At 32.7% G+C, this 20,759-nt stretch overlaps 1 long non-coding RNA gene across 1 annotated transcript; it reads right to left on the reverse strand.

Moving 5' to 3' along the window:
* Window positions 1-32: 32 nt before the first annotated feature.
* LOC127852994 (uncharacterized) lies at window positions 33-2,790 on the reverse strand. The gene is made up of 3 exons (XR_008036395.1): window positions 2,455-2,790; window positions 1,389-1,471; window positions 33-107 (listed from the first exon to the last, which is right to left on the reverse strand). It is a non-coding gene; the product is annotated as an uncharacterized LOC127852994 (long non-coding RNA).
* Between the last annotated feature and the right edge of the window lie 17,969 nt (window positions 2,791-20,759).

Genomic DNA, 20,759 nt, shown 5'->3' on the forward strand with positions numbered 1-20,759 from the left:
AGTTTACGTACATCGATATCCGATGATCCACTGTTCAACATATTTTCTGCTGCATCTTGTGAATTGTACTCGTGTGCAGTGTCGCTATGTTCTTTAGTTTCGGTACTCTGCAACACAATTCAATGAGACAATAATAGAGTAAGATTCATACATCCACGTTACTTAGTATCAGTTGAAATTGCAATTCTTTAGTAGCAGCATTTTCAATTGATATCATCACTCATGTGGCTTTTTATTAAGATGTAGAAAATCTAAGTGACATGAGAATTTTGTGTAAATGTTTGCAACCGATGGTATAATACAAGTTTAATTCACCTTCGTCCAAAATAGTTTACTTTTGCTGATCTTACATCACATGTTTTATTTTTTGCCGTTCACTGTCATTGGGGAAGATTTGAAACAGATTGATAGCTTGTTTTGTCGACATAATAACAAACTGAAAAACACCCATAAAACATTTTTAAAGGTTGCATTTAAATGATCAATTTCAACAAAACGGTTTCAAATTTAACATATCTTTGATTATTTATCTTGAACGTATCAAGCTTGTTTAAAGATTGGCTGAATACACCGACGTAGCAAGTCTTAACATATACCAGGTTGTTTCAAACATGTTATCAAAGTTCGAAAAAGTATACAAGGAATATTTTTTTACAGATACTAATAAGACAAAATGTATGCACGGTTAAATGAAAGGTATTGTACTTCTCTGGACAAATGTGTTGGAAGAAAAAAGAACTGGTGAACGGACTGTGGTTCACGGTAAATCATGTATGTATTGTGCGGTGGTTGGTGTAAAATGAACTATCTTTTCTTACCCATGTCAGAATGTATCGTATAGCAAAATATCGAGTAGACGCTATTGTTTTTTTGCCGTTAAGATGAAATATCAACCAATGACCATATGTAACACGCAAGTTAAATTTCTTAATGTCTCAGAGTTTCATACACAGTAATTGGCAGCGTATAAGTCTTACACTGAAAATTAAAATTAATGATATTACACTTCTTGGATAAGCGATAATTAACGTTTTTGTGATTATGATGAAGTCGATGTTTATAAACTACAGTGGTTAATACACATGCGCACCAGTTTCATTGACAGGTGTATATTCTAAATTCTTTGTGTATATGAAGATTTTGAAAGACAAGTAGTTCAAAGTCACTACAACTGGTAAACAATATTTTATTCTTTTAAAATTCGCATAACATGTTAATATAATGATCATCGACGTACGTGTTATGTTAAGCCCAAATACCAATTAGCATCACCCGGAATAAATATTGGCACAATATAATTTAAGGCAAAATTACGCCTATTTCACTGAAGACTAAACCAAACCAGAAAATACGCCTTAGTAGCTTCGACATAGTGAAATATTACAAACCGTCTCATCGACTTCTCCCGTGTGTACGGATGTTGTTTGTCCTGGTTCCTGGCTGTCCGTAGATCTAGTAGTCATTGTGTTGCCTATTTACAACAACAATAAAAAATGGTATAACACATAATCTAGTCAGAGTTAAAAAGTTCGTTATTCATAAAACCATTTAGTACAACACATTGACATTAATTCCTTGTACACAAATTACATTAATTTCATGATATACATAATATGTATTTAGGCATGTGTAGTAATAACAAAATCACTAAGGAGCCATAATTCTTACAAAATGCTGTTTACAGTAGTCTGCTCTTGTTTATAGATTGGGGTCATGTTGGTAAAGAAGTACGCAAAATATAAAAGCAATATGTCAAGGGACATAGAAAATATTTGAGGTGGTACGTAAACTTTAACAAAGATTTATCAATAATATGCATATTTTAAGTGGAAAAACGGGGCCATAATTGTTACAAAATGCTTGTTACAGTTGTCTGCTCTTGTTTATAGATTGGGGTCATGTTGGTAAAGAAGTATGCAAAATATAAAAGCAATATGTCAAGGGACATAGAAAATATTTGAGGTGGTACGTAAACTTTCACAAAGATTTATCAATAATATGCATATTTTAAGTGGCAAAAAAGTGACCATAATTCTTACAAGATGCTTGTTACAGTTGTCTGCTCTTGTTTATAGATTGGGGTCATGTTGGTAAAGAAGTATGCAAAATATAAAAGCAATATGTCAAGGGACATAGACAATATTTGAGGTGGTACGCAAACTTTAACATTCCAACGCTCACGCTAACGCTCATGCTAACGCCGACGCCGGGGTGAGTAGGATAGCTCCACTGTATATATATAGTCGAGCTAAAAACTGCCTAGAGCTCTACTTTGTTTAACGTATATTTATAAAATATATTCTTGAAATATGCACCGTAAAACAAGCTTTGTAATCAAATTATGTATTTATATAAATCGATCTTTAGAATTCGTCTTCCAGTATTACTTTAACGTTTACATAAAAGCGCTTTTTAATAGTAATTAAAAATTATAAACATAATTAAAAAACTTACCTTAGTTTAATGCGTTTGTTCGCTCGAAACTCCATTTTTCCAACTGACTTTCACTAAATGATATAAATACCGAGTGTATGATTTTTAAACAGCGCAACCGGGGAACTGTTATAAGCCTGGATACACACTCGATTGTAATATGGTGAAGATTTGTGTATATTTTGTGCATGCCACAAACCCGCTAATCGGGGAAGGCGTTGGATTTCTAATTTAAATTGACAGTTTGGTATTTCATTCACGTAGATTAGAGATTTTCGCCTAAAACCAACCGGGGAATTCCCCGGTTGGAAGGTGTTCCCCGGTTTGTTGGTGTGTATTCATACGATTTTCCCCGGTTGGTAGGTTTTACAAACTCACACACACACACACACACACACACACACACACACACACACACTCACACGCACGCACGCACCCACCCCCCCCCCCCCCACACACACACACACGCGCACCCCCCCACACACACACATGCTGGACATTAATGTTACAAACAAACTACGGTTCAATATTTGGTATGTAACATCGTAATGTGTTCCTCCAAATATTGAGCTCAGATTATGCCGCTGGAGACTAAGTGCGTAGTCACATCACAAGTTTAAAATAAACTTTATTGGCACGATGACTTTCAAAAGAACATTTCGTCTCGCAACCCACAGTACAATATTAATCTAATGAACAATCTTGCCACCTTTGTCTACCTGTTTGTGTACACTTCAACATTAAATTATTGTTTTAACACAAGAACTCGGTTGACCAAGTACGCGAAACAGAAGTCACAAGTTAACGTTGAGTTTTGTCGGACACAACGTCAGCGCCGAATGGGTCGAAATCTCGTTACAAACCACATATGTTTATTCAAAGACATATTATAAACTTTCTTTGCACAGGGCATAATTTTAGGATTGAAACTGGTCGGCATATAGGAATCGCTCATAATGTTTTAAAAACTTCTCTATTATTCATAGGCATCGCTCTGTTGAAGATGAATTTCACATGCTTATGCTATGTTCTATGAACGATTAATTTAGACAGAAGGTGATTGTTGCCTCTATGTTAAACTGTTAAGTTTCATTGAATTATATTCATCGGAAATAATACTACTAAATGATAATAACTTAATTTGTTACACTTTATTAAGGAACAGGAAAAGACGGTCAAGACTGATTCTGATACTTGTGTTACTGTGAGTTTTCTACCTTAAAAACATCATGACGTTACATCTGTTTTATTATTATTTTTTTTCTCCACTTGTTTCATAATTATCTTAAACACTCCTTTTATTGTATTAAGGCATTTTATGTATGTTTTCCTTTTTTACATAACGTAAAAATTGAAATTCGATAACTTTATTCATGGTCTATCCGTACAATCAATCTACTTTTTCCTGTAATTGTACTTATTGGACTCGGCTCGGAATGCATCAAGTAGCTCCAAGAGGTGTACACAATGATGCAGGTTTTGCGGATTGCGGTAAAAGGTTTTAAATGTATAGTACTACAAATATCAAATAGTATAATATCAATGACTTCTAACATTTAATACTATTGCGAAGTGGATTATCATTAAACAAAGCTATGGAAACCGAAAAATGTTAGTTTTCGATTATTTCTGAAGATAGAGTTTTAGAGTTTATTTCAACATACATTAGGCTTTAAGCCCTTGAGTACACACATATTGCAACAAGGTATATATACATATGGTCAATGACGTACAGAGAAAGTCTTTATACAAACAATTTGTATACACTTTGTAGTTTTTTGTATTTTAATATTAAATAAACAAATAAAAAAAATTGTATCTTAATATTAAATAGATAAATAAATGTTAGTACATGGAGAGAAACTATTGATAACATAAGTCAGCTCTCAATTTAAAAGCTTTAAAAACAAAAATAGATAGATTTCGTACACTTTTTTCATTATCAGTCTGTAAAAGGTCAATAAACTTGATCATGTTTGTGTTCTTCCAATAATATTTATTTACATACTTCTTACGTAAAGATATAAACATTGGACATTCCAGTAAAAAATGAATAATTCGTCCTCAAGGACGTTACAGTTTTTGCATTTTCTGTTTTAAAACGGTATTTTTTCAGGCTTGTGCCATCTCCCTGCTTCCACTTCAAGTCTGTGGGCAGATACTCTTAAACGAGTTAACGCAATTCTAAATTTTAAAATATTAACTACATTTACGTATGGTTGGAACTTAAAGCTACTGTAAAGGCTACCTAATTTATCTAATTGACTTGACACGTTCGAAGATTGTGTTTGTCTCAGGGTGAAACATCGTGAATTTATTCTCGTGGTTTTATCGTCAACGTAAATATGTGTGCCAACATTGCATGTGTACATTTAATATATTTATTATTTTGTAGTGTGCCTTTGTCTATAGTGTTCTGGGATATCAAATGGACTTCAATGCATCAAAATGGTGCCAACATAATTGTTTTTGAAATTGCCAGAGTTAAGGTTTCTTGAAAATGCTGTAAAATGGCGATGATAACATCGGGCGATCGACAAGGTTTGTCGTCATTTTTATACAAGGTGGTGTCTGAAGTCGTGCTTATGTTTCCTTTCTTTACTTACTTATTAATTGTGAAAACCAAAACGATGCTCATTGACTATTATAATATGTTGAAAGAACGTTTGAGATCTACAAAATCGGTAATTGGGTTAATCAGTTTGTTAGGTGTTTCAACTACAATTTTGATTTTGTTGCGGTCTTTATGATACTTCCATGATTTATGCGCTTGCCAATTGCTGTTTATACCGTTGTAAGTCGTTCTTGATCGACATTCCCCCAACACACAATATGATACTGGTGAAATATTTAATACTAACGTAATTATAAGTAATTATAAACTGTACAATATACAATCGTTATATTAACATGCTCTTTTTATCTAAAAAAATACAAACTGCTCCTAAAGTGCAATTCATATTCATGTAATTTGTGAAAAAGTGATAAGACTGATGTGAACACTGATAATGACACACTTCGACTTAAATATGTGGCAGAGTTGATGACGCAAATAAATTATTCTAACAATATTATATTCTGATACGCTGAATTTGACTATATCGCCCCCTTTACTAAAGGTCGCAAATAAAAATGTCGCAATTAAAACCAAATTATAGTATACATTATACAACTTTGTCCCCTCTTTGTAACAACACAGGTTCTGGTTTATTTATTTATAACAGGTTTTTTAAATGATTCCCATTGTAGGTGTGGCATTTTGTTTAATAGAAGGCAACTGCGTTAATTCGCAGTATTTAGTGTGGTCATGACATTTGTCCAATGGGAGCATATCGGTAATTTTTTTAATTGCTTTTTAATTAAGCGATGGATGACGGAGTTACAGTCAATAAGAAACGTTAATTGACCAAGATTTGAATTCGGCCAGAGCTTTTACTTTTAATTGTGGCTTCGACCTTAAAGCTAGGAAGACGATTTTATGACACGCCGTCCCCAAATTGTTTACATTTGTGCTGCATTTTTTAATTGCATTATGCAATTGTTACAACATGACTTTACCTTTGACCTTTGTGTTGACCTATACATTTAAGGTTTTACTACCTTTAACTTTTAGGTAAGAAGGCGGTTATAACACACGAAACGTCGTCTCTTAAGCGTGGTCATATGTGGTGAGTTATTTTTAAATCACATGATGAATGAAGTTATAGTCAGCACTGGATGTTTTACAGCCAAATTTGCCTTTAAACTTAGTGTTACCTTGCCATTTGAGTTAAAGGATAAACGAGTGTTATACTCGGTAGGGCTTTATCTCACCATTTTGAGTAAATGGGCATGGACTAAATAGGAGAAAATTCACGCCGTAAAATTGTTTACCTTGTGTAAATTATTATCGCTAAATCAACAGTACAACGATGAAATATAAGTTTGAACACAAAGGTTGCCGATATATCCACAAATATTAATTAAATCTCACTTCAAATTGTCAGAAATACATAACCAAGGTATGCAGCCTTCAAATGATAGTTAAAGTTAATCGAATTTTCCTTATGTTTGTGAAATGTGGATAATATTTTATCTCTAGAAATATGAAGACATTTAACTCAATACCTAATCTGACGATCTTTAATATTTTTACCATAATTTACATGATGAAGCTTTAATGAAAAGCTGTGGATTATTTGTTTTCCATTACATGTAGACGCGGAAAATATGTGACTATTTGCACAGTTATATTTAACTCTTTATACTTAAATCGTTTCTTGAACTAATCAGAACATTGTAGGGACATTCGACCTCTTGACATTACAGAGCAAAAACAATGTCATTTCATAGGTTACCCACTATAATACACGTGACTTAATTTTTCAATAACAATCCTTGCCAACAATAGCGTAAATGTGTTTGAGAGTTTAATCAACATTTGCGTGTGCCATCTTTCTGAAAAGAAAAACACTGTGTGCGTGACTTCATTAAGTGTATTGTGGGATATGTTTCTTTTTGACTTCCAATCCTGACGGGGTTATTTCGATTTTTCCACACGCGGATTCGATGACAAAGTAGTTGATAAGTGAAAAACCACGGAAAAGATGACATTACAAAAACAATCCAAGGATAAGCAAGATATATAAACAGTTCATTGTAAAATGTAAAGTATTCGCGAAATCGACCCCGAATGACTTATTTTTATTTAATATGTTTAAGTTGTTTTATTTTGTTGAAATGTGTACTGTTCATCCAGTTTAATATGCTGTTTTCCGACCGAATTTTCTTCTTTTTTTTTTTTAAATCTATCATTCTTCCGTGATGTTTTTCTTTGAAATAGAAAAGGATACACCATTAATAAAATCAACTATGCGCCTTGTCTAAAAAACTCATCTCTATGATATAACTTGAAAAAAAAACCTGATGAACTTACTTCTCGCGCGTGGCTTTTGTTGTTATCTGGTATCGAAGTGCCATCTATTATCAAAGTATCCGCATACCCAGCGTTAAGTAATATAGTATTTGTTTTTCGATGGGAGACTATCGTTGTTCTCATTAAGTTTGTTCAATACATGTGTATGTAATTACGAATTATCGGAAGAGCAGTTTGAAGATTTTATCATTATGAGATTACATCGCTCTTGAAATATGAAAACGCAATTACATTAATGATTAATACTCTTGCTTGCTTTTACGGTTTTATAATTACACGTACTTCTCACTACGTTAAAAAGCGGAAGCGATCTTTTCCCTTGTCACACTTATGTAAAATGTTTCTTTTGTTATTTGGTTGAGTAATTTAAGTCCACAAAGACGCAATATATGTTTTGTCTTTGCCTAAGTGTAATTGAAATAAAATTTTATCCCATTTTCCCCAAGACATTGACGGTATAACACCTTATGGAATATACTAGCCTGTCTCCAACACTGTGGCATATACCTGTCGCGTGCACGGACTACTTTTTAAATTATTCAATCACTGAATGATTTTTCGAAAGAAATCTCTAGAGTCGAGAAATCTTTGGCTTTAGGCTAAAATTATAAATACAACCTACAACATTTAGATCTAGTCGCGGGACATAATTTTTCGCAATCCGTAAAATGAATCAGCTGATTGATTGCGTCATAAAATGACATACTTATTGCGTCATTTGTTTGATGTCATCTTTAGGTGTACACGAAACAAGTATGCGATGTCTGGAAATAAAACATTGAAGACTCGCATTTTTTTCGTGTTTATGTATCGATTCGTGGATGTAATTATGAAAAAGTGTATGTTCTATGGACTACTTACCTCGGATGGAACCGGTGAGACGAAGGATTTAGATCTACATGTAGATCTAGCTTATCTGTGTTATAGTTTTCAGAATAAGCGTGCATATTTTGATGTGAATTTGTGTGTGTAGAGCATACTGATGGTGTGTATTTTGGTTCAGTAGTCTATTCGTTTTGCTTTTGGTAGTAAGTAAACGTAAGGGTATTTTCTTTGATGAATAAACTTTGTCTTTGTGATTTTATCAAAGAAAGTCTATTCTGTAATAATAACCCGTTTGCAACAGGTGTTTCAAAGCTTTATATAATTTGTACGGATTATCTTGTGTTTGGATCGCAAACTAAAGGATGTGAAGGCTAGATCAAGACGCCATCAAAATCTGCAACGTCCATTAACAAATAAGGCGAGTAGTTTTTTGATAATTTATGTTTAGAATGTTTAGAACGACTCTGTGTGTAAGTTGGCATCGACATCATTTTGTCAGGAGCAATCGCCGCCATATTTGATTTTGATCATTTTCTTTCGAAAATAAAATTAATAAAATCCTCCTTTCGCGGTCGTAATGTATTAAAATGTGCATGCTGCGTAAAATTGAATCGAGGCATATGGTGATTTTTTTCTCGTTGTACAGTTTGTGTGTGAATTTTTTTAAAACTATTTTGCGTACCAGAACAAATACATTGTATATCACTACGCATGGTTGCATTTGTTAGATTTTAAGCACTATTAAGAATAAATTAAAATTATTGTTAAGGTTATTAGATCTATTTATTTTAAATGTCACGTTGAAAAAAAGGGATAAATAGAATACTAGGTTAGCGCTGAATACAGAGAAGTTTATGTTGCTCGGCTCGAACACCGAAAGCGCTCGCCAAGGCTTGTGCTCTCGGCGTTTTAAGTCTCGCAACATAAACTTCTCTGTATTCAACGCTAACATAGTATTCTCTATATGTTGGACGAAAACAAAATCAATTTCGTTTTTGGTTTTACAGAAAACAATTCCGGACACTAGGTAAATTTTTGCAACAATTGGTTAAAAACACATTGATAACTTAATTCCAAAAGTATTTTACTTAATCGTCGATATAATTAGCTGTTTATTTAAAACGTATGGTAAGAGTCTGAACTTAATGGCTGGCATCCGGTAATAGGTTAATACGCACGTGCTGCTATAGTTAATTGTTTACATGATCATTGACTGCTCTATTCAATACCACTTGGGGAAAATAAAAGATCACGTAGGGCGGTTCGCATCGAAGTTATATGCAAAGAGTACCTGGTCTACTTTTCTCAACTTGCGTTTATTTGAATATTTTGATTGGAAGGAGGACCACTGTCACTTTATATAAATGCATTCGTAACAAAATGTTCTTTTATCGATGTTTAATGCATTTGTTTCGAAATAATTTCTTGGTAATTTATGATATTGCTCATTTCTTTGTAAAACACACAGTTTTTATCAAATTTATTGTTATTATAAAATGTTGTTAATTAAGTAAACATCCATTATACTGTCAACCTCTTGTATATTGCCTATGCACCTTCTACCTTTTCGGGGATGGATCGGGTTGTGCAGTACCTTGTATTACATGGCCTGTAGCATAGGACAAATGTGTATGTTGTCTACCTATGTCCTCTTACGTTGTACATGTGACGATAAGAAGTTGTGTACGCTTTTCTCTCTGGAGTAAATTATGTTTATACATACTAAAGCAATCTACGTGCATTTAAGAATGGAAGAAGTTTTTTGTATGAATTTGGATTTCGCGGAAATAGTGACACTCCTATGGAAATATATTCATTTCTTTTCTCGCTAGTTTTTACAGGAATTTTTTTTGTCTACATATTTTGGGCGATTTAATAAACTCAAAATACTATACTCATTTCTGAGTTAAGGGAATGAAATAAAACATCTTTACAATTGTTGCTTCTTAAACATATTTTTATAATGTTTTCCCAAGCGGGATATTATACTGGGTTAGTCGTATTAAAAGTCAATAGCTCTAAACCTCGGCCATAAGAATAGTTGTATGGCATTATGCCTATTTAAGCTATTGTACCTTATCCTGGCGTTGTTATACACTTAAACAAACACATCACTCCAAATTAGTCAGCATTTAGTTTTGTAACGCTTTATACTTACAAAAATCATTTGATGATTTATCATAAACAAATTATAATAATTTGTATGTTTCTGAAAGTATGGGATTCCATGGTTGATGTTAAACGGCTTAATGGGCTTTTTTACGGATCAAAATGTTGCAACCTGTTCTCATCGATAGAACTTTTGTGTCCAGAAACAAGTCCCCTTAGTTATTACATCAATAACGACGAACAGCTGACGCGTGTCATGTTTTTCTTCGTGGTCTTTAGGTTTGGTTATATCTTACACGTATCTTTCTACTCTGGATCTAAGCGTTTTGTTTTGGGACAACAATCATAACAGCAAGATCGAACAGGGTCTGGTTGCTTCCGAATGCAAAATCATGTAGTTCATCTTCAGCATGTCTCGTATATGGACCTTCATTTGAATTTACATTTTATTTGCAAATTTTGAAATGAGTCGGTCATATAACGTTTATGTATGATTAATATATTAAAACAAGATCAACCTCTGTTAAGTTACCGATTGCAAAAGCTTTATGCATATATCTGTTTAATTATCACGTTTGGTACTACTAACCCCCGAAGGGCCCCACTAGTTTATAATTACATATCTACTCCTTGTATTTCATTTTTCACAGTTGTTGCCTCTCCTTACCATCTCAAAAACAAAGTGAAAAAATAATATCAATTATTCATCAGCCTGAGCCTAAAAGTGAAACAGATACTAAGCCCGAATTAAATGCAATTTGGTTTGCTATTTGAACAAGCAATACATTATTAACGGAATGTGACATTCCAGTATATTACCGTGAATCCGTTATTGCAGGTTATGTATCTTAAATCAATCCAGCATTAATCCAGCATTAACGGATATTCCGTTCGTGATTGTTGATTGTTTCATATATGTTTTTATGTAATATTTCAGCCCAATTCATTAAAGACTAAGAGGAAATTTTAACTTTGTGATGCTTTAATATGTTACTATACTTTTGTCTAAATTTTATCTCCGAAACCTCTGTTTTCTAGTGTTAACATTCATGCGGAGTGATTTTTCTTAAAAGTAGCATGGCTGATCATTTTGTATCGCAAATTTAGGGAAATCGATCTATAAATTAAAGACAAGAACAATCTGACATAAAGAAAAGCCTTTTTAAAATTGACATTTTTAATAGGAATTTATAGGAATTATATTAATCGGCGTCGTACCTGAAATGTTTGAACATCACTCATTACGTTGTTGTATTTTTCTAGAGAGTAAACGATGCTTCTCGATAAGATTTGGTTGTTAAATATTGCAATACGTTCTATGGAGATTATAGTAGTAAAATGCTGAGTGACCATTTAAAAAACGTGTCAATATATAATGTTTGATGTAAACAACTTAGTTTTTTCCGGTCATGTTGGCAGACATTAATTACATATTATTGAAGCATTCAATACAAACGGTCTTCATCTGAGTAAATACGAGTGAAATCATTATTGTTTGTTCAAAAGCTGTTTGTTCCAAAGCAATTATTTAATAATTTTATAAATTGTGCCGCGTTTGGACTTTTATTTTTATAAAAAATGGATTTCAGAAAGCTATGTTTGAGTAAATAATCAGTAGGCACTTTTAAGAATGTTTATAGTATTTTATTGTTAATAGGCGCCCGAGTGGGCGCTTGATATTGCAATAAAATGTGCACCTATGGCGTTCTTTATTTCAAATTACATTATGATTGTTCGTTCTAATGACAATAATATAAAACATACCATTATATACATATAAAATGACTGTATACTGATTGCGGTGCAACAATGTAATAATTATGCGTTGTACATATCATGCATATTTCGAATTCCTCGTGCTAAATGTAAATATAATAACTATATTATATGGTCTCTATCTATATATAAGTTAAACATGAAAACATGCAAAAGAAAGAAAGGTTTAACAGCCAAAAACAATACAAATTTTTAAATTATTTGATGTATACATGCTCGTTTTAACAACCAGAGGAAAAAGACGGCCGCCTAGGGCGACACATTAATAAATATTAAAAAATACCGCCATTTACTGATAAACAGATTTAATACTTTGTTCATTTGAGTGACGCTGTTTTCACACCAGTTTACCTTATAAAAAAATCATTTTGTATCCGACCGTGATTATATTAAGTATAATGCAACCAAGTATTAAAACGGCGTAACTCTACTAAAAATTATTCAATCCATTCATTACTCAAGGAAACATTTTTCGAATATCACTGTTAAACCACTGAGTGAAACAAGATCGGAACGTCTAATTGATACATTGAAGTATCTTCGTTAACAGCTGAGTGATATCTCAGATGCTCAAGCAGAGATTTCGGATGATACTATTTAAAAGGAGCATGTGGTTATACAACACGAAAAGATGCACGGGTATTGCTAAAGCCATTTTTAGTTTTAAGTTTGGCGTTTCCCTTGTTGTATGGTATGACGTGTCGTCCGAGATCAACATGACTAGTAAACAACTTTAGACAACGGACTGAATATAAATGGCGCCATCAACTATGTGGATAAAACAAAGACGTTTCTTGTAAACAGGTAAGTGTAGCTGCAATTGTAGTCAATTAAGAGATACCAGCGCGCGCTTTTCGAACCAAACCCAAACCGTATCAGAAGAAAGAAGAAACTATTTGCATTCGAAGGAGATAACAACGAATAAGTTCGGTGTTTGGTTTCCTCTATGATGTTCAAAGTTTGTAGAGTAAAAACTAGCAATGAAGTTCTTAGTGCAGTTGATCTAAGCAATGAACTGACAGCCATTTCAAGACGAGTTGCAACCGAATTTACTACACTTTTGATTGAAAAATAATCTAAAAGATAATGTCCCCAACGCTGTTATAGCTCTGTGAATTCTCTTGAAAATCTCAGTTTATGTGGCTAGTGGTGAGCAAAGCTTCTCGACGCTCAAACTCATTAAATATATCTGCAAACATTCATGTCACAAGAAAGACTTGTTGGACTAGCTACTCTGTCAATGCAACATGAAATTTGGCGACATTAAGCCGATGGTACTCGTTTATACATTTGCTAAAGCAAAAGCGCGATAAATAAAGTTTTGAAATTTCATAATATACCCTTATATTTTTATAAATGATATTGAATGCAAGTACGAATAGATACAAGCGGCTGCATTTGTGAACGTTAATATTAATTGAATAATAAGTTGACTTGGGCGCAGTGAGACAGGTTCGCCTGGGGTGCCAAATACTCTGGCGGCGCCGATCCTTTATGTATAACATTAATAAACCAAACATAACATTTAATTTGAAGTGTTTGTTACATTACATTGAAAGCAGCAGGGTTCATTGCACGAACAATTGAGACAATTATGTTAGTGATGTAAGATCATTGTGTTTTAAATTGATTACAATAATTAAACAAACAACGACCTATCAATAATAGAAAAAAAGAAACATACATACACATATATTTAATAAATACACACCCATTCACCATTCACAGAATGTAACAATTTAAACGTTTTAACACGAATCGTCTTGTTTGTGTATCATTTACAGAAACTACATAAATAATGAATCGTAAGATGCAAAACACTCTATATAAGCCAGCTTTCGTTAGAGTATCATTTTGTGCCAATTGTTGTTGTCTGTCTTAGTGTTCTCACATCGAAATCCGCACTAGTCTTCATGCGATATCGAAACGAACAAAACATATCTCTGAGTGTGTCACGAAACTTTTGAGCAGACAAAATGTAAACGAAAAAATTGATCCAGTTCTGAATATCCGTGATTGCGCCTACTAAAGTGGTATAGATTAAGAAGTTAAAGAAGTCACGAGGACTGTGGCATGTATAACTGCTAAGTCTGGGTAAAGCGAATACCATATCAGAACTAAACAATAAGGGATGCGAAGTACGACAAATGTGATAAATGTAGCTAGTTATGTGATTATTAATTTTGTCTGCTCTTGCTTTTTTTTGTCGATGATATTTTGGTTCGATGTCATATTGAGTCTTCGTCTTGTCTGCTTTGCAAGTCGAAATATGATAGCGATGTTGCATGTTAGAACAACGACAAGCGGCAGTATGACATAGTAAATTATTTCAATATAGTGCCAAATCTCATAAAAAAAGTCTGAAAATTCGCATACTATTCTAGTGCTCAAATCAATGCCTATTGCCACGCCCATTAACGTTTCCGGTAAGTATGGTACTGTCCACAGTAAGCTCCAAAATAAAAGTATACCAAGCAAGCATTTTGCTCGTTTCAATGTAAACCACACATTGAACTTAAGTGGGAACAGTACAGCACACATCCTTTCAACAGTCGAACACGTTACAATATAATTAGAGAAAACCAATAATGCACTTGTCCAATATTGGAACATCAGACAAATATTATAATTCCAATCAATGTCCAAAGTCACAAGATAATAATAGGTGAATCTTAAAAGAACAACGAACACGTCAGTTATGCTTAAACAAACTATATATAGTTCTTTAGTTTGAAAAGATTTCATGGTATACACTAGTACAATTGTCATAGGATTTGTAAAAAATCCCGGTACATTAGAAAAATAAAAAATGCGTATTTCTGATGAACATAGAAACATTTGCCTCAAACATATTATCGAATGTTGAAGTGAGTCCTTCTTTCTGTGAATTATTGGAACTTAAACAAATATTACTGGAGCAGTGTGTTGAATATTGTTCACATGGACATCTGCAGAGTGTAGTGTTGCTTCTTTCTGATTTGTTTTTTTGTATCTCGGTATATGGAATTATCGTCTGAAAACTGTCCTGACTCGGCGATGATTGCTCATTATCATACACACTTGCCCCAGAATGTGTGTGAAAATAAGTGAAAGCACAATGATATACTTTGAAACCGTCTCTGCCCCCATTTCTGAAATGATAAAATATAAAAACATCATATTAAAGTTTACGGTTTACCACAAAGTGATTACGATTTTAAACATGAAGTCAAATTCTTTAGAAAAAAATGCACAAAATAGGGCATGTTAATCAATTTAAAATTATTTCCTTATAATTGACAATAAATGTATTTGTTAAAAATAATTTTTTAGTTATATTACGCTTTTTATCGCACAATATATCGATATGATATCATGATTTTTGCTGAATTATTTATTAATGGTTCTTGCTTAACAAATCAACTATAAAACTCCCGATCCTGAACGAGGTGAAATAAAGTTTGCATTTATATTGAAACAAAAGTGTCAGGTGTAAGAATTTAAAGGATTATCAAAGCATAAATGTTAATTTGCAAATAATGCGATTGCCCGACTATTAGTCATTGTCTTCAGCCAAATATTGTTCAGTGGTCTATAAACAACGATCTATAAAAATTATATATGATGGAAATCATACAAAATAGAGTATGCACATACACATATTAAAATATGTATATGCTCGTGGATGATTTTTATCAAATTAAGCAATTAAATGTACATAATCTTATTGTAAACATGAACATTGATAAAACTATAATAAGAAAGTTCTGTTAACCGTGATAAACACAATCTTCGAATGTTAAACGTTGTACATTGTAGTGCTTTTTCACTGAAGTACTTTCAATTACTCGATTAGCATATATTCCATGAGGAGCGGTCTGTATAAATTTCATGTATCAAGTTTAACGGTATGCTACTGTATAACATTGTCAATGGTCAATAAACTTTAGGTGTATCGACAGTAACATAGACCTATTAAAACAGGATTAAATGGGTTTGAAATGGGCTATACATTCTAAAAGCTTGGGACATAAAAGTAGAAGGGCAATATTCACCAACCCTCTCCTCTGCCATTCCGCTTAAGCTAACTCGCTTTATTACTATAAACAAGAGTATAAACAGGTAAGGAGTAAATATAAAATTATTTCACATTATAATTTGGAGAAACTTTACAGTTTTGAGTGTTAGAAAGAAGTTACTCGTTTTCGTGTTGTTGTTAGTGATTTTTTAATGCAACACAACATTTAACAAATAGTTTATCTAATTAGAATGATGTGAAAACCCATTTTGCAAGATTATAATTGTGATTATTTACAAAAAGTCCAAATGATTGCTACAATTGTTTTTGGTTAAAGGGTGAAGGAAATGTTCCAATTTAGCGTGTCGTTTACATCTGTTAGAATAACTAAGATGAAAATGAATAATCCGACAATATGTTGAAGAGACTGTATTTACATTTATGAAGAATTTTAATACATTCAACATCAAGCTAAAACATACATATAACATGTAGAAACTGGTAACATACGTATATGCTTAGTTGATTTCGTTAAATATAGGCTCAAATATATGTAATTATGACATGTTTAAAATTAGCAATTTCATTGTTAAATACATAACATACCACTTACCGGGTATTTTATCCTTTAGCTTTACCGCAGAGATTGGCTAAAAACTTGGGCATACCTTCTCTTTTATACTGTTATCAGAGAAATCGATTGATGTACATCGACATTTAAGAAGATGACGTATTCATGTTCTGATAATACAAATTGTGCTTACGTTCCATATTTTTGTAAACAAACTAAATAAAACTGAATATTTTTGTAAAGATGTATAATGAATAAATAAAAATATTTGATTTGAAGCATTTCGAATCATCAGCTGTACTTTTTCCATCGCCTCCGAATAATATAACGTTTATACTGAACACAAGCTGAGAGACTTTGCAATGTTTTGAAATTTATTTACATCAGTGTCGCTATCATTCATCATAACACTGTTTATAATAACAATAAACATCCTCATTCTCCTCCTCCTCCTCTTCCTCCTCCTCATCATCATTATCATCATCATCATCAATTGAGGAATTTTGACACCTTGGTCTAACCGTCTTTTGCAAACTTGAAAAGAACGCAAACAGTGGGTTGACAAAGTACGCTAAACGTCGTTTTTCTCGGAAACAACGTCAGCGCGAATTGGTTCAAAATTTTGTTTCCAGCCACGTATGTTTACAGACATATTGCAAACTTTCGTTTTCCAGGAGGTACCTTAATGATTAATAAATTATTTTAAAATTAAAATTATTATGATTAATTATGGTCGTCATATGGGAATCGCTCGTGATTTTGTGAATACTACTCTAATAGTATTATGCATCACCCTGTTGAAGATGAATTCCACATATTTATGCAATGTGCTATGTACGATGAAATTAGAAAGCAGGTATTTGTTGCCTCTTGTTTAAACTGCTTAAAACATTTTATTATAACTCATACCTGTTTTCACGGCTCTGTACATACATGTACTTCTAACTGCGTTAAAAACGAAAGCTATCCTTTCTCTTGACAAATTTATGCAAAATTTAAGTTTTATTTTGTTATTTGTTTGAGTATTTTAAAGTCCACAATTACGCAATATATGTTTAGTATTTGCCTAAGTGTATTTGAAATATATTAATGCAGGACCAAAACACAATTCACTTTCGTTTTTCACATTGGTAAAAATAAAACAATTTCAGGCATATTTTCGTAGTGTTTAGTACAACAAAGTTGGAATTAATTCACTGGGGCGGAGCTCGGTCATACAGAGCAATATTCTCTTATTTTATTTTAACGTACATTGTATTGAGTGATTTGATTATGTATAATTTGTCATAATATAACATGTGAAAAAAGCGCTCGTACTTATGTTGAATTCTATAGTGCATTTCATTATCTTTTGGCTTTATTTGATATTTGTATTGTTTATGTAAGCATGTCTGTACAATTTAGCTACTGATATATAATAGCAGAAATCTTTCCCGCTTCATATTTTTTGCAACACATCTAGATTTTATTCTAGGGAGCTTTACAAAAAACAAATTGAAAGCTCATTCCCTTTTATTTTCCTGACTTTAAACAGTGTTGTTTTTTTTTCTACCAAAACATACACAAGGTAAAATTGGTCAATTTTTGGTGGAATAAATATTGCAAACTTATGTAGCTATACATTCCAAAAGTATTAGACTTAATTGTCAATACAAAAGATGTTTATCTTGGAGTATGGTAAGAGTCTGACCTTGCCTAGTATGCATCCGGTAAAAGATTTATGCGCACGATCGCGCATAGTTAATTGTTTACATGATTAGAAACAGTCGTTTTCAATATCACTGGGGGCCAATCATTTATCATGAGAGGGGTTCTCATCGTATTGATGTTGATTGTACGCATCGTTATTTTGTGCAAAAAATACCTGAATTACTGACCTCCACTCGCCATTATTTGAATATATTGTAGGACGGAAGATTTATGTCTTGTTTTATCAGTGTATTCGTAATAAATTGTTGTTCTTTTTTTATCTGAAATTCGTTTTGGTGTTAAAAAACTACTTTGCCATTCATCATATTGCGGATTTCTATACGATAAACACACACGTTGCTTCAAATGTTTTGTTATTATGAAATATAATTATATAGGTAAGCATTCATGATGCTATGATTCTTTTTGTATCATGCCTTTGCAACTTCTTACCTCTTTAAGGATCGAATGAGTTGTGCATACCTTTGTGTAAATGACTTGCTTCACAGGTCAAATGTGTATGGTGTCTTGTAATGTCTCCTTACGGTGTGCATTCTACAGACATAAGTTGTGTATGGTTTTCTCTCTGAAAAAGTATATCAATATTAATGCAAACTCCGTGTGTTAATGGACAAGTAGAACATTTCTTTTGGATAAATGAGGATTAAGAAGACATAGTTATGCTGGTATTGTATCACATGTATTAATTGTTTTACAAGGGACGTTTATTTTAACATATGTTGGGCGATTTTATGAACTTAAATACCATAATCGTAGGTAGTTAAGTACCTTCAGCTCAAACTAAACAACTCAACAATAGTTTTTAATAAAACGTTTTTTTTTTCCATAATTTTTGCTCAAACGGGATATTATACAGGGGTAAGTCTGGTTTATTTAAAGGCAATTGCGATAATCCATTGACCATCATCACAGTTCTTTTGCATTATGCATATTTAAGCGTATGTATGTGATCTACGTGTTGACACCAAATTTAACAAATACAAAACTAACACTGCAAATAAGTTATCATTTAGTTCTTTTAACGCTTTTTTCATTTTATAAAATTCAATTGATGAAGTAGCGTTAAGAAATATTAATTGGGTATATGGTGTATTTTTAACTGCGGAATGCATGTTTAGTTGAAACGTATTTATTCAAACAAGAATGCATTTACATTTATATGAAACATACAACATTTGTATACAAACAAGTTTGATTTGGATAAGAACGGAAAACTTCGTCTTATAGAGTTCTTCTCCATAAAGGTTATATTTAGTTGCATGTTTTCAGCGAACATAATTGGTTAACTAATAAATCGAATAAAACTGTATGTTATGTTAAATCAGAGCCTTGCCTGCTTTGACCAGCTATATATATGCGTACAGAATATTTACACATGTTACGCAAAATTTGATTTGCTGACTAACTCGGGATCTCGAGATAGCGAAAATTCTCTCCTCTTTTGTTTAATGCACTCTGCCTTTATTTACTGCACAGCTCTTTTTTTAATTGTACGTCGCTTTAATTTAGTTTTGCACTCCTCTTTTTTCTACCTCGTGGCCACGACATAGCTAACTCGTGGCTACGAGATAGAAAAAAATAGGAGAGCAATTAAAAAAAAGAGAAGCACCGCTCTTTTTTTAATTGTACGCCGCTTTTATTTAGTTTTGCTCTCCTCTTTTTTCTATCTCGTGGCCACGACATAGCTAACTCGTGGCCACGAGATAGAAACATAAGGAGAGCAATTTAAAAAAAAGAGAAGTGAATGTCACGTCTATGCCACCGTACCTTTCAGTTATTGCCGGTTTTTAATAATATCCCTTGTGTGACGTCATGCGAGGATTATAGAGTGTATCGATTGTTAACGAGAACAGAGATCTTGTTTGAAAATGTTTATTTTTCAACGATGTAAATCGACTGAACATATGCACGAAAAGGTTTGTACTTACCTAATTGTTAATAATGTATTATTTTCTAATGAAATTTTGATATTCGGTTTATACTGCTGATAAAGCAGCGGTATTGTTCATCAAAGAACGTGATCTGAAGACTCAATACTGAAAATCGCACAAAACAAGACATTTATAAATGATGTTTCAAAAATAATAAAACATCTATTTATTTCATCGCAATTTGATTTGGATATTGTTGTTGTTCATCAGCAATCGAATGTGTAAGAGGTGCATTTAATCAATTGTAAAACAAAGCCCGAAAAAAGCGGAATACACAAAAATTGTTAAATTTTATCATTTTCTTTTCCATTGAATGAATTTTCGTTTCGTTTCCATTGAATGACAATATTAATAATTTTAAGCATACAAATGGAAAAGTGGTGTGGATAGTGATATTTTACACCAGCGTTTGAAAGTGCATTTCAATTATAAAACAAAGCCGTAACAAGCGGAATACATTACAATTTTTCTTATGCTGTGGTGAATTTCTTT

The sequence above is a fragment of the Dreissena polymorpha genome, chromosome 12 (genome assembly GCF_020536995.1).
Source record: "Dreissena polymorpha isolate Duluth1 chromosome 12, UMN_Dpol_1.0, whole genome shotgun sequence".
In the NCBI taxonomy this organism is placed as follows: domain Eukaryota; kingdom Metazoa; phylum Mollusca; class Bivalvia; order Myida; family Dreissenidae; genus Dreissena; species Dreissena polymorpha.